At 36.4% G+C, this 12,911-nt stretch overlaps 1 protein-coding gene across 1 annotated transcript in view; it reads right to left on the reverse strand.

Annotated features, from left to right (window-relative positions):
- Dnc (phosphodiesterase dunce) overlaps nucleotides 1-6,251 on the reverse strand; it is a 296,932-nt gene extending 290,681 nt beyond the window's left edge. The window contains exon 1 of the mRNA XM_071726336.1: nucleotides 5,993-6,251. The gene's annotated coding sequence lies outside the window, so the exon portion shown is untranslated. The remainder of the gene's footprint in view (nucleotides 1-5,992) is intronic.
- Nucleotides 6,252-12,911: the final 6,660 nt, after the last annotated feature.

A 12,911-nucleotide genomic window follows, 5' to 3' on the forward strand; every position in this document is an offset into this window, starting at 1 on the left:
ATTCCATTTGGCCGCAGAAACAATTTTATATGTAAAATATAAGTTGTTTTATATTTATATTAAAATAAAATAAAAGATACTTTACACGAGAGCCGCGCTGTGACTGTGCTTTCCTATTACCATGTGAATTTTGATGTATCACGCCGTAACGGTAAATTATTTCGAATTATATCGATAAATGAATACACCGCGTGCATTGTTTTACGACAGACTGAACCTTATAAATTGCATCGTTGCTGATACTTCGAATGCCAATTGTGATAACTATTTTCCCAATCACGTCGAAACGAAATAACGAACGAATGCATCCTTGTCATTGCGCTTGAATTATAGATACCCTTTATTATAGGCACGCGCTGTACGTTAAGTCTATTTTTAACGTTTGAAAATAAACAATGCATGATTCACTAAAGGTCTAAAGATATCGAGTAACGCAAACGTTTTTGATGTGTGCACGTAAATTAGCTGATTGGAAGGCTGTACGTAAAGCTGTTTTGAATGGAAGCTGAAGCGAATTAAATGTTATATAAAGCCTTAATTGCATTAACCGCTATACCATCATGAATATCGCATTAAGTAAGGGTATGCGAATATCTAAATGCATACATTGAACCTCTTAAGTGGGGAGAGAGCAACTAGAATTTCTGCACGGATCTTACTTGTCGCGAATTACAAGGAAAATTATATTAAGACGTTGCATGCGCAACGGCAGTTATAACCGTTTAAACGATTCTTGCCTATAGATACGGAACCACGATTATTAAATTGAATGGTATGACAATTAAGGTACGACGATACGAACAATATGCAATATAAACCTATAAACGGATGAAAATAAGTAATTGGAAAAAGATTTCTAATTAGAATTCAGACTTTTCTTATGTATTTTTACTTCTTTTGTAATATAAAAAAACTAAATTTTATAATTTCTTAATAAATCTTAAAAAAAGTATAATGAACATATTGTAGCGTTAGATCAAGCATTACACGTAATAAATATTATAGATGTTTATTCTCGCCCAAAGTCTCTGCTTTAACGCGACAGAATTGTAACTCTATTTTCTCACGTTAAGCTTACGTACGCGACATTCCGAGGATTCAGTCTTTGCAAAATTCATACCGTCCCATGACTAGAAATTCAAAATACAGACAAGGTATTTTCCATAAAAGAGAATGAGAAATGTACGGATTCAGATAAAAGAAACGGGATTTTAATAGGATACGTAAAACCATCTTCGATTTCGTGGTAATCGTACGCATGCAACGTAGCTAAAAAAGAACAATAACTGATTCACGCAGAACAGGAAGCAATTAACGTGTACAATCGTTCTCGGAGAAAGAAATCAAATTGTTTCACTCAACCATCCGATGATGAAAACTCCGATGTAAAACTTTCTTTCCTCTAGAAATCCTCTAACTTGCTTAATATCGATGCTAATGCGTGATATTTTAAAATAACGATTCGTTAAACGGTTTTACAATTAACGAAATTAGTCGAAATTTAACGGATAATAATGTAAAATGTTGCGGATAAATATACCACCTTTATTAATATTTCTCTGCAATTTATTCTTTTTCCCTTTAAACAAAATATTATACTACTGCTTGAAATTAATCGCCGTATCAATCTGTAAAGTTTTTCCTTCCTATACCCGAAATATTCGGGCGAATAAAAAATACGAAAATTCGTGCAGTATTAACAACTATTGTTTCAATGCAACTTCCATAAATATATGTCAAAATCTTTTGATAAATTGCACAATGAATTGTACATGATTTATATTTTATTCGAGATTTTATTCGTTCGGTATTGTTCTGCGTGTAATTTGGTTACAAGATATTTACGAGAATACGTACGTCGAAAGAAATTTTAATATACAATACGCTGTTGTCGGTTAAATTTGCGTTCACATATTCGGACGAATGATGCACGCGTTCGATGGCCAACGAAATCATAAAAGTGAAGAAAAACAAAAATATAATTCCAAGGCTTCAACAGTCGCATGTTAACCTTGCGCAAATCCTAGGATAGCGTCACATATTTCCACGCTTCGGAATATGCTACGTAACAGTCACGCAACGTTTTCACATTGTCGCATACCTAACTCACTGCACGAGTTTCCGTTTTGATTCCTTTAGGTTCTCGTGATTACATTATTTCATTTCTGAATACTTTGAGAAGCGCTTCCAAACCGTATACTTAAGCAAGAAATTGTTCGGAGCAATATCGGACAGCGGAGCAATCTCATTAGAACATAATGGATTCTCAACTTAGGTCTTGACCCTTGCAACAAAATTGGTACTAGCACGCGAGAAAACCGTCCAAGAAAGGAAAAATCAGATTGTTTCCAGTGGATGATCAATATTTAATCTTATCTCGTCAGTTCCATTTTAGTTTTTGAAAGATATTATATGTTATCTGCACAAGCTAATTTTTTTGCATAAATACAGCAGAAATATAGAGAAAACAATACAACGAATGAAATTACTTGTTGATGTAATATGAAATGCACAGAATCAAATATGTACCGTCATTTCCAAAGAAATGCTTCAAGTCGGACAATCGTTCTACTGATTTGTCTGCGGAGAGTTGTATATATAAACAAGATCTTGATCGTATTTGTTCCCATACTTCTACATGTCTCTAACATTTGCAAGGAGCACCGTAAAAAGAAACGATTTACGTAAATCCATCGTAAATAGTTACGGAGATTCGAGCCGCGTGATGGAACGCATGCATCGAAACAGTATCGTTACGTCTAGAGCGCCATATTTTTTCAGAACGTAATCGGCGCCACGACAATTCAACAAATGATACGCCATCACGCAATGCACTAACGATATTTTCCACGCGTAATCCGCGAGCGACGGCACGTAAATTCACTATGCAAAAAATAGCTAGAAAACTGGCGAATTATCTTGAACTCGGCGAAATAATGCATGCAGTGTTTATCTCGCGACGGGCTGAACGTGCCCGTTTTATCGCGGGCACCGAAACTGAAGTGACGTGAAAGGTCGATATTTGCTTTGTGAGTTAAGAGGAAAAGCTCAAAAACAAAGCAATCTACGCGCGAAGGAAACGCGCAATTATAAAATGCACAATAAAAATTCTGAATTTATCAAAGAGAACAAAAGAGATTTTGTTTTCCAATTAATTTAATTTCCAATAAATAATCATTGCTACCTCTACCAAAATGTATGAAATATACGAAAACTAGTCCTCATTTTCTATTATATAATATATATAGTTTTATATACAAAATTGTGTCATATCAGATATCTAGAGAATAAAATTCTCAATAAAATTCTTATAAGATTAGAATCTCTAGTAGATATCCGTATTAATTTATAGATAACTCAATATAACTTTTCAATACAATTCAACGTGAATATTAAATTTGTCGCAGCGTTATAATTACGAAATTCAGCGGCATTATTACAAATTTAATTTATACCACATTTAAATAAGTGTAGTCTTTTTATATGAACCGCTATAGAGCCGTCACAATTAACAAATCACATTACACAAATATCCGTCGTTTCTTTTTCACAGAATAATTAACTGGAACTAAAAACTTTTCGAATCTAAAGCTTGCTGGAGTTCAAACAACTGCGAGTTTGTTCGCCACAGGCAACTCTCTTTCTTGAGAAAAGTTACGCCAATTAAGACACTTCTGTGATCGGATTCCAATGGCATTCTGCTCGGAACTTATAAATGGATCTTTCGTGGGTCTAGCTCTAGGGAAACAACCTGGAAAACGAGAATTACCCATCGTTCTTCGCGCGAAAATGGTCAGCTGGTTTTGTTGACCATCGTGTATTTTTCACGCGCAACAATGAGGCTGTTCGGAAAAGGCGTTTTACGTAAAAAGATGGAGAAAAGAAAATATGACACGAAGGTGTCTGAATACTCTGAATCGATTTTACAGGTCGAATCGGTGACCTGGATATACACGACATGATAATGCATTAAATCGTATATTTAGAAGATGATAAGATAGATTTTTATCCATATGTAAGAATTTGAGAATATATGTTCGTCTCCGTGTTTTATTGCATACCACATATTTTCTAGCATGAGTAATGCAAATTAAATAATTCTCATTGTAAATCTGTCTAACTAGAGTGCTAATTATAAGCTTCATTAATTATGAATGGAATAAATTTAACAAGAGCTGACACACGCCGCATTTCAAAGCGGATCGAATTTTAATTTGTCAACGAAACAAAATCGATGTTCGCATTTTCGCGGCGATGCATTCGACAATCACGCCAATTCTCCGCGATACATACGTCACAACACGACTGCTACGTGCAAAGCAATTGTTAATAAAAACGGAAAATGCGAAATTTCGAAATCCGCACTGCGGCGCAAGGCTATCACAAGCATAATTCATTGCGTTTCAACTCGCAGGTTATCATACCGTCGCGTCGCGGCCGCGACGAAACTGCGTGCCGCTATAAAATAGAGTCCTTGTTCCATTACTGCGGAACGGCAGAAGAAAAATAACTAAAAAAAAAAAAGAGAGTCATGACTCCGCGCAGGCAAAGCAGAAAGAAATACGAAACTTTGCTCAAAGAAACTTCTTCCCCGTTTGTCCTGAGCTATGGCGCGACAAGAAATGCAGATAACTCCCACGACTGCCGTCGCAACGTTGAGAAGAATTCGCGGAAGGATAAAAATAGTATCATTATTGAACACAATAATGCACGTAAATCTATAAGTATGCAATGTAATATGTGTTCGCAAATCTGAATATATTATGAAACAAACAATTATATCAAAAATAGTTTCCTGTCAGAAATAGTTCATTTAAAAGAATGAAGTACTTTTAAATACTTACACCTAAAAACAGAATTATATAAAATTTCACAAATTGTAACAGAATTTGCCAAAACTTTTCCTCGCGCCCTTTCAAAATGGAAATGCGTGGAAAAAATTTTCATTACTTTTTTTTCCAATTTCTCTATGCCTGTCATTCACTCAATCATGCTTATTCTAGAAAAGCTTTTTCGCTTTGAACGTTCAAAGGTAGAGCGACCTGATTTCAAGGAGCTTATTACACGCAGAATTCTCTCTAATATTGTACGGCGTTAGTAGCGAAGTATTAAATTAATTAAGTAGAAAGTATAATTGTCCCGTGGTCGATTCCTTAAAGGCAATTTTGCGCAAAGTATACCAGAACCACTGAATAACCTTTCGATATTCTTTCTCGATGTGACCGCTGTGTAAAATAAAATCATCCGAAGCAATTTAATGAAGTCGAGTTCCACAATACAACCTCGTTGACGGCTAACTTTCGAAATTCAACTTTTTAATTATTGTGAAACTTTATTTTATATATATGTTAATTTGTGACCATAGAATCAATATTTCTCTTTGAAAGGGATTTAGAAAGAAAAGAGGAAACGGATAAAAGAAAGCAATATTATTTAAACATTAAGATAATACACAGATATGCAAAAAAATAATACTCGAGAAATAAAAATTCGAAAAACGGTAAAGTGTTTCATAATATTTCAGGCTTCTGAAATATGCCACGACCAATTTTGTTGTCCGTTCCTAACATGAAAAAAAAACAATAACGACCGCCGACGAGAGATATGACCCCCCATTAATAAAGTGTCAGAAATAATAGAGGCAGGAATTTCTTTCAAAGAGCGTGTTAATTTGTACGCTTTCATGTCTCGAGACAGTTAGGTCTCGATTAGTGTATTTATCATGCAAAAAATCATGGATTTCTATCCTTCGCGCAAAATTTACGCATGAAAATAAATGTTTTCTCTCTCTTTCTTTACGAGAAGAAAATTAGAAAAGCTGCGATCAAAAGTTGTTATACTGTAAACGTTATATTTCGAAAATGGTGATAGCTCAAAATCGCTATTACGATTGCCCAAAGCAACGATGATTCACGCTCGAAGAAATTCAATCGTTGCGCCGAGCTGGAAATCGTACCAAAACCCAACTAGGCGCTTTGTCCATTTTACTTACAATACATACACTGCACTTCTAGTTCGCATTTAAGCGGGAATCCATTTCTAGGGATTGCGCAATTACGCAAATTGGATCTCTTCTCTTTATTCTCCAGACTCGAATCGCTTTCTACGCATTGCGTGATGTATTGTACTTTCGCGAAAGAAGCAATCGAGCTTCGCACTTCAATGTCCGGAAATCATATCCTTTTCGTGCGACGGGATCGTATCGTATAATACGTTTACGATCGGTTCAGTTTACGACGAAAGTAATGTGCTTGCTGCATCAATTCTACAATGCGAGCGCTGTCTTTTACAGTATGCTACAATCGGTTCTCGGTATTTTCGAGAAATGGGGCAATGAGACCTCTTTTAGCACGTCGCACTTCGATTTATTTCACTCAATCGTCTACCGTAATAATTTTCCTTCGCTCGATGTCGCGTCCAAATTGTTACGTATATCAAACAAAAAATATTTTTTTAAAAAATAACGAACGCGTAACAAAACTTTCCAAGTGCAATTGATTCATCGATACAATTATTTCGGGCACAAAAGCGTGATTTAATAACTTCCAGAAAAAAACTTCGCGCAAAAATCTTCGGTTTTTTATCTCAATTTCGCACGCAAATCACATTAGTTTCGCTCGGTACTCTCGATCAGGACGATCGTCTTCATCCTAACCATCGTCCGGATCAACGAATACCAATTCCCAAGATTTCCCATGTGTTTTCTCGTCGAACTTTTCTCCAGAATTTATCTCCGTTGCAGAAAAAGGATATAACAATCTTCCGATGTTAAAATCGGAGATAAGACAATTCAAATCATTTCTGATTACCGTCAAATTACCTCAAAATAACATTCACTCAACAAACAAAACTTTGATCTGTATTCTCGATTCATCTGCATTTTTTAATGTTAAATTAATTTATTTATCTCTATAGCATGTTTAACACTTAATACATATGTCTAATTTTTACTTTACAGTGGCTTTGAATACATTTTTCGTATAATAGACAAAAAAAATTCAAATTTAACAGTTATATTCAGTGATATGAAAAATGTAGTGTTAGATACGAATCTATATTAAATAAAATCTTACAAGAGTCAAATTTAGAATCCAGAAACTTTAAACAGGAGCGAGAATACAGACTTTCATGTTCGTTGTGTGTATCGCTTGTAGTAAGAAAGTTGGAAAATGGAAAAGTTTTCGATGTAGGAAAAAGTTATCGAGGTATACACAAGACGTATGGTACAATGTTCACGTATGATTCCTTATACGTCTAGGCACGTCAAGTAAGTACAATAAAACTTGTCTAAAGCGTGACTTCGATCATCTGTCTTTTCCGAAATCCCGTTTAATAAAGATTCATATCGAAAGATCGAAATCAGAACGTCGTGCGAGATTCCTCGAAAAGAATCAATATCCCACGAACTATATAATTGATCCCATAAAATTATATCAATCACTTTCCAACACTAATGGATCAGCGTTCACTGAAAACCGAAATGTCGAGAAATGTTTTGTGTCGCGCGTGTCACGCGTGTCGTAATGTTTACTACTCCCTTTCTATCGCGGGCGCAAACTGTCGCAGCACGTTGCGTCCACGTCTCGCCTATTTCACGTCACACCACTCGAATTAACGGCGACGGGCCGGCTCGACGACCGAGTGAGCGCCGAACGTGCGCTTTCGGCAGGCGCGGGCGTGACACGCCAGGTGGAATTCCGGCAAAGGCTCCGAGGAAACACCGCGTGACTCGCTCGTTGAAACTCCGAAAGCTCCGTCAGCGCGCCGCAGCAACGTTTACGCGCGACTATCAGCTTTTCGGCGTAGAAGCACGCGCGACGCGACGCGACGGCGTGCGTCGCCGGCAGGCGCGTGCGTCGTCTCTTCCGACGCGAAAACCGCGAAGAAGCCGGACACCCCCGCGGAGAGCGAAACGCGCGCGCGACCGTCCGCAAGGCCGTCGCGGTCACAACAAAACGTGAGACTGCCCACCGGGTGCCACGAGGAGTGGCAGGGTCGTGTCATCGACTCCTCGACCATTGCGACATCTTGACACTGTACGATTTAACCGCAAGCTCTAAGGATTTCAGGCTACCAGGTGCACCAGGTTACCAAGCAACTTCTCCACAGTTGAACGAATATTTGTCAGATGGGAGAGATTCTCGCGTATTTACGAACTCATGAATATAAAAAAATAATGATGACATAAGCTGTCAAGAAAGTATCTCGTACAAAGAACTCTTCGTTATATCACCCCACTTAATATTACTATGTCATGAGGTAACATTCGAAGTGATACTGGCGCACCTGACAGCGGGAGCCACTACTTCGGATGAGACAACGTAACATTACAATGTTCCAATAGATGATATAATGAATAATCGTTATTTCTTAATGATTTTATTATATTTTAATGACCCTTAAATTTTTTTATTTAACGTAGATATCCGCTTCATAAAAATTAATTTCTACTCGTGGCAGAAGTAAAAAGGAATAAAAACAAATCTTTGACATCGCATTACATTTAAATTATTTGATGCAAAAATGTATAATAATATATTTTTAAAAAGTACGTTTAAAAAAGTACATTTGCCAAGAAGAAACTATATAGTCGAAATTATATTCCGTAATTCAAACGATGAGATTGAATGGAGATTTAAATAAACGTATTAATAACTCTATTCATTAATCTAATTCTTCAGTAATTCTATCATTATTGAATGAAGTTTATCATTAAAAAATATTTCAATGCAACATTTATGACAAATTCATTCCGTCTGAAAATACATTAGAACGACATAAGTAAATAGATTATTCATTATCCAAATGGAATCATCAAATCAAATCAAATTACAGCAAATTAAATCTTTATTTAAATGGAAAGAAATTATCATGTCATCAGCAATATAATGTTTCATATCACTTGCTTCTTATTTAAAGGAATAAAATAATATGTTTATATTAATGAGGTGTCTACTTACTTGTGTCATCCTAGTATAACTGCGCTGTATTAGAGGAAATTGCGATATTACAGGAAGGCACGATGAAACATTCCCCTATCTGACATGATAAGCTGTGCTATGCTATATAATGAGGGGGATTAAATTGCTACTTTACTAACGTAGAATCTGATCCTCTGTGCTCAGGATATTATGTCATCTGAAGGTGGAGAACGTCGTCAAAATCGGAACATTTATCATTACGTTCCCTTCTTCGTTTTTTATCGTTTTTCTTATCATCGCTTTTTTAGATGACTGACAGATGGTTACTTTTACAAGTCTAATAAAACTTTGTTATCGTAGCTGCTACAATGATCGAAATATAGATCAAACTTCTCCTGCCTAATAAGAACACATATACAAGCGTGGGCCAAATTCGAACGTTTAAACTAATTTTCCAATTGAGTAACCTGAGGGTTATACGAGAACTACGTTGAATATCAACAAACGAAAACTGGCGCAAGAACAGCTCGTTTGGTACAAGGGACATCGATTTGTGCGGGTCGATGAAAAGCTGTGTGAGCCTTACGGTCGGTAACTGTCCCAACGACAAGAGATGAAACCATCGGTCAGACTCTAGACTCTGGATACACCTAAAGCGAAAAGTTTTATACTCCGACCTTGCAAAAAACATATACTGAGTTACCGACCAACAAAATAATAGGAGCGACGAATAGCTAAAAAAAACTCCCGCGAGAAGATAGATTCACGCGTCTCTCTTTCTGACGTTGATAAGCGAAAGGGTTCAGAACCTGATAACGCAGTATGGCGTGCTGGAAATTATGATGATAAGCAGGAATCCAGGAATATCCCGTGATAATATGCTAGCATAATTGATAGATTGGAGTAGCGCAAAAGTCAATTAAAATTTACTAAGATATTCTTAGATTGTTTCGTTATTTTACGTATAATATAGTCCATAGTTTAGGTTTTACGCCATGACTTTCAAACGCGCTGAAGTAAAACGCACTATTGAAATGATAAGCAAGATATGATAAGAATAATCACAAAAAGCGCTAACATGTATCACCTTACCCGAGTGTGACACGTGGTATATTTAAATAATTTTCCTATTACTGCATAGCGCTGACATGTTAATTACAAAGCTATTTTAATCATAATTATTACTCGACCCGTATAGTCGGATCTTCAATGGATCAGTGCACATTCGCATCTGTATGGGTTGTGTGACAAAGTCAAGATTCCCTTCATAAGCATGCAAATTTATGTTAACGATGACATACACAACCAAATTACCATGATAATAACATACAGATGGATCTATTTTCCATCAGTGGACCCACGTGAATCTGCGGCAAGACCAGTTAATTATTCACGTGACAATCTGCGCGAAAGGAAACCGAAAAAAGAACACCGTAAAAACGTAACGCGTTCTAATGGCACCATTAGTTTTAACGGTACTGGATTCCATCGCTAAATATTATATAAGTACCGCTAAAATCTCGTTGCAAAATAACTACGACGGTTTTCGTTTCGGACTTATGTCAGTAACGCGTACAATACAAAATGCTCGAGTGCCACGTTTAGCGCAAAAAGATGAACCGTAAATTATAATTTATTATAAACCTCTCTCCGATTTAAAGCGACGTAAATGCGCGCTTTCGCAATGAGTCTCCATTATTATTTGCCATGTACGCAATTCGGTGCGACGCGACGGCGACGATGCGGTTTATCGCGACCGAAATACGCTGTTACAGAAACGGAAATTGCGGGAAACAGCGAAGGAGATTCTATTAGACTTACCTAAGTGCACGCCACTCCCCGTCTGTGGTTGTGGTCGGCGCGGACGTGCTCTTGTTCGGAAGACTCAGACGAGGACCGATGCGCAATGTCATGGGTCGTCTCCTTCGCGTGTAATCTGAAATAATCGAACGGTATAGAGAAATCTCCGAAAGCGAGGTCATGCTCCGAGGTCTTGCACGCGTAATCCGCCCCCTCCCGGGGGAGGGGGAGGGGTAACATTGTGCCTGGAAGGCAGGTGTTTGCGGAGAAAACATCGATTTAAAGGGATTACCACCGCATGGGATTGAATGGTGATGATGATAAATTCGATCCCACGCGTGTAGACAATACATAACACGATTCGTTTTTTCCCGTAAAAAACCGACGAACATGATTGTCGGGCAGCCGATTGTGTTAAGCCTGTTATGCAATTCTATTTGGACGGATACAACTGATACTTTCCAAATTTTTACTAACATGTAAGTTAAAAGTTTTATTCCGTATTCTATTGTGCATTGTTTTTAAAATAAAAATATAATTTATTTTAAGCTTTAATATTCAAATGAACTAATTTAATACTGAAATAAATAAAATTCCAAGAACAAAAAAAGATTTATACAAAGTCACGTGATCTCCGAAAAGGATCTGTTTTCAATTTTACTATAAATTTTCGAAAATCTGTAACTGTTGCGGCAATATGAATATTTATATCTCTAACTGAATATAGCTTATCTTTCATATATTGTATCTATTTTCTCATTCAATCTCGATTATTGCAAAGAACAAAGGCTGGTGGAAAAAACATTGTTTTTGTTATTTCTTTCCTCACGCGTGCTTTATGCAAAGTAATAATCTTACCATTCGCGGAACAAAGTGAGTTCCGTCCGTAAAAGACATGCGGCGATAAGAATTGCGAGTGTGGATTTGTGGGAGTTGGCGGGGAGGTCCGACTCGGAGCTGATGTGGTAGTCCAAGGCGGTGCTGTATCCCGTACGGCATTTGATTCCGTTGAGACAACGGGAATGTCTTTGGTTACCCGCACTTCTATTCCCACAGACTGTAATAAGAACAACAAAATATTTATATGTGTTAAAAAAATATCATACAGAATATTTTTTACAGCAAATTTCAAACGTAACTATCATTCATCAAATATTTTAATATTCAATAAAAATATTGAATAAAAATAAATTTTATCAATAAAAATATTGAGAAAAATTTAAAAAAACATAAAAATTAAAGCTCCGTAAAAGTAAAAATCCATTTGAATTTATGAGAAGAGACAAAATTTTATTACTTTGTTATACGTATAAACAATAGTTACATATTTTTTTTATTTTCAACTACAATATACAATTTCAAATATATTATTGTCTCGATAATTTAATCAATTAACATTGATTCTCATGTTTACAAGGACAATATAAAATAAACATTTGCATCACAAATTATTTAAGTCTATCGCACTTACGACAGAACCGTTCTATGTCAAAATATGTTAATAACGTCAAAGAAAAATTTTATTGATCTCCGTTTTATATTCCGTTCAAGTCGCTAGACCACAAATTCGATTATAACTAACCGAAATTTGTTCGGAAATTTCATGCTTCATGCGTGGGTCGTATCGAACTATAACTACTGTTACATTGTCTATTATTACGAACTGAATTACGTACAAATGGCGTCGCGAACAGACATCAGATGCGTCTACGGTACTATAAAATGTAATTAACCGACACAAAGGCAAACGTTTGTAATAAAATCGAAACACTTAATCGAATTACAAATATTACTCCGTGCCGAGTGACTAATTGTCCGTTTTCACCAACGTCGTTTAACTTGAACCTTAGTTCAATTCACTCTTTGTCTCTTTCTAACAGTCTCCCTTAGAAACAGACAAAGAGTGAATTGAACCAAGGTTCAAGTTGGTGAAAACGACGTTGGTGAAAACGGGCATAACTATGGGTGCGTTCCGTTTCACGCATGATATGTGCATAATGCATTACTTATCCTTCTTTCATTCGGTGAACAACAAGGATAAGTAATGCATTATGCGTATAATGCGTGAAACGGTACGCGCCCTATATCTGTCCTCGATCGGTGTGTAATGCCTGTTGATCATGCTTTATATACATAACGTGATCTATACATTTTCTCTTGGTAGGGATTACGGTTCTAAATTAATCTCGA

The sequence above is a fragment of the Temnothorax nylanderi genome, unplaced genomic scaffold, assembly GCF_030848795.1.
Source record: "Temnothorax nylanderi isolate EJ_2023f unplaced genomic scaffold, tnyl_v1.0 TNYL_tig0009_pilon, whole genome shotgun sequence".
NCBI classification, from domain to species: domain Eukaryota; kingdom Metazoa; phylum Arthropoda; class Insecta; order Hymenoptera; family Formicidae; genus Temnothorax; species Temnothorax nylanderi.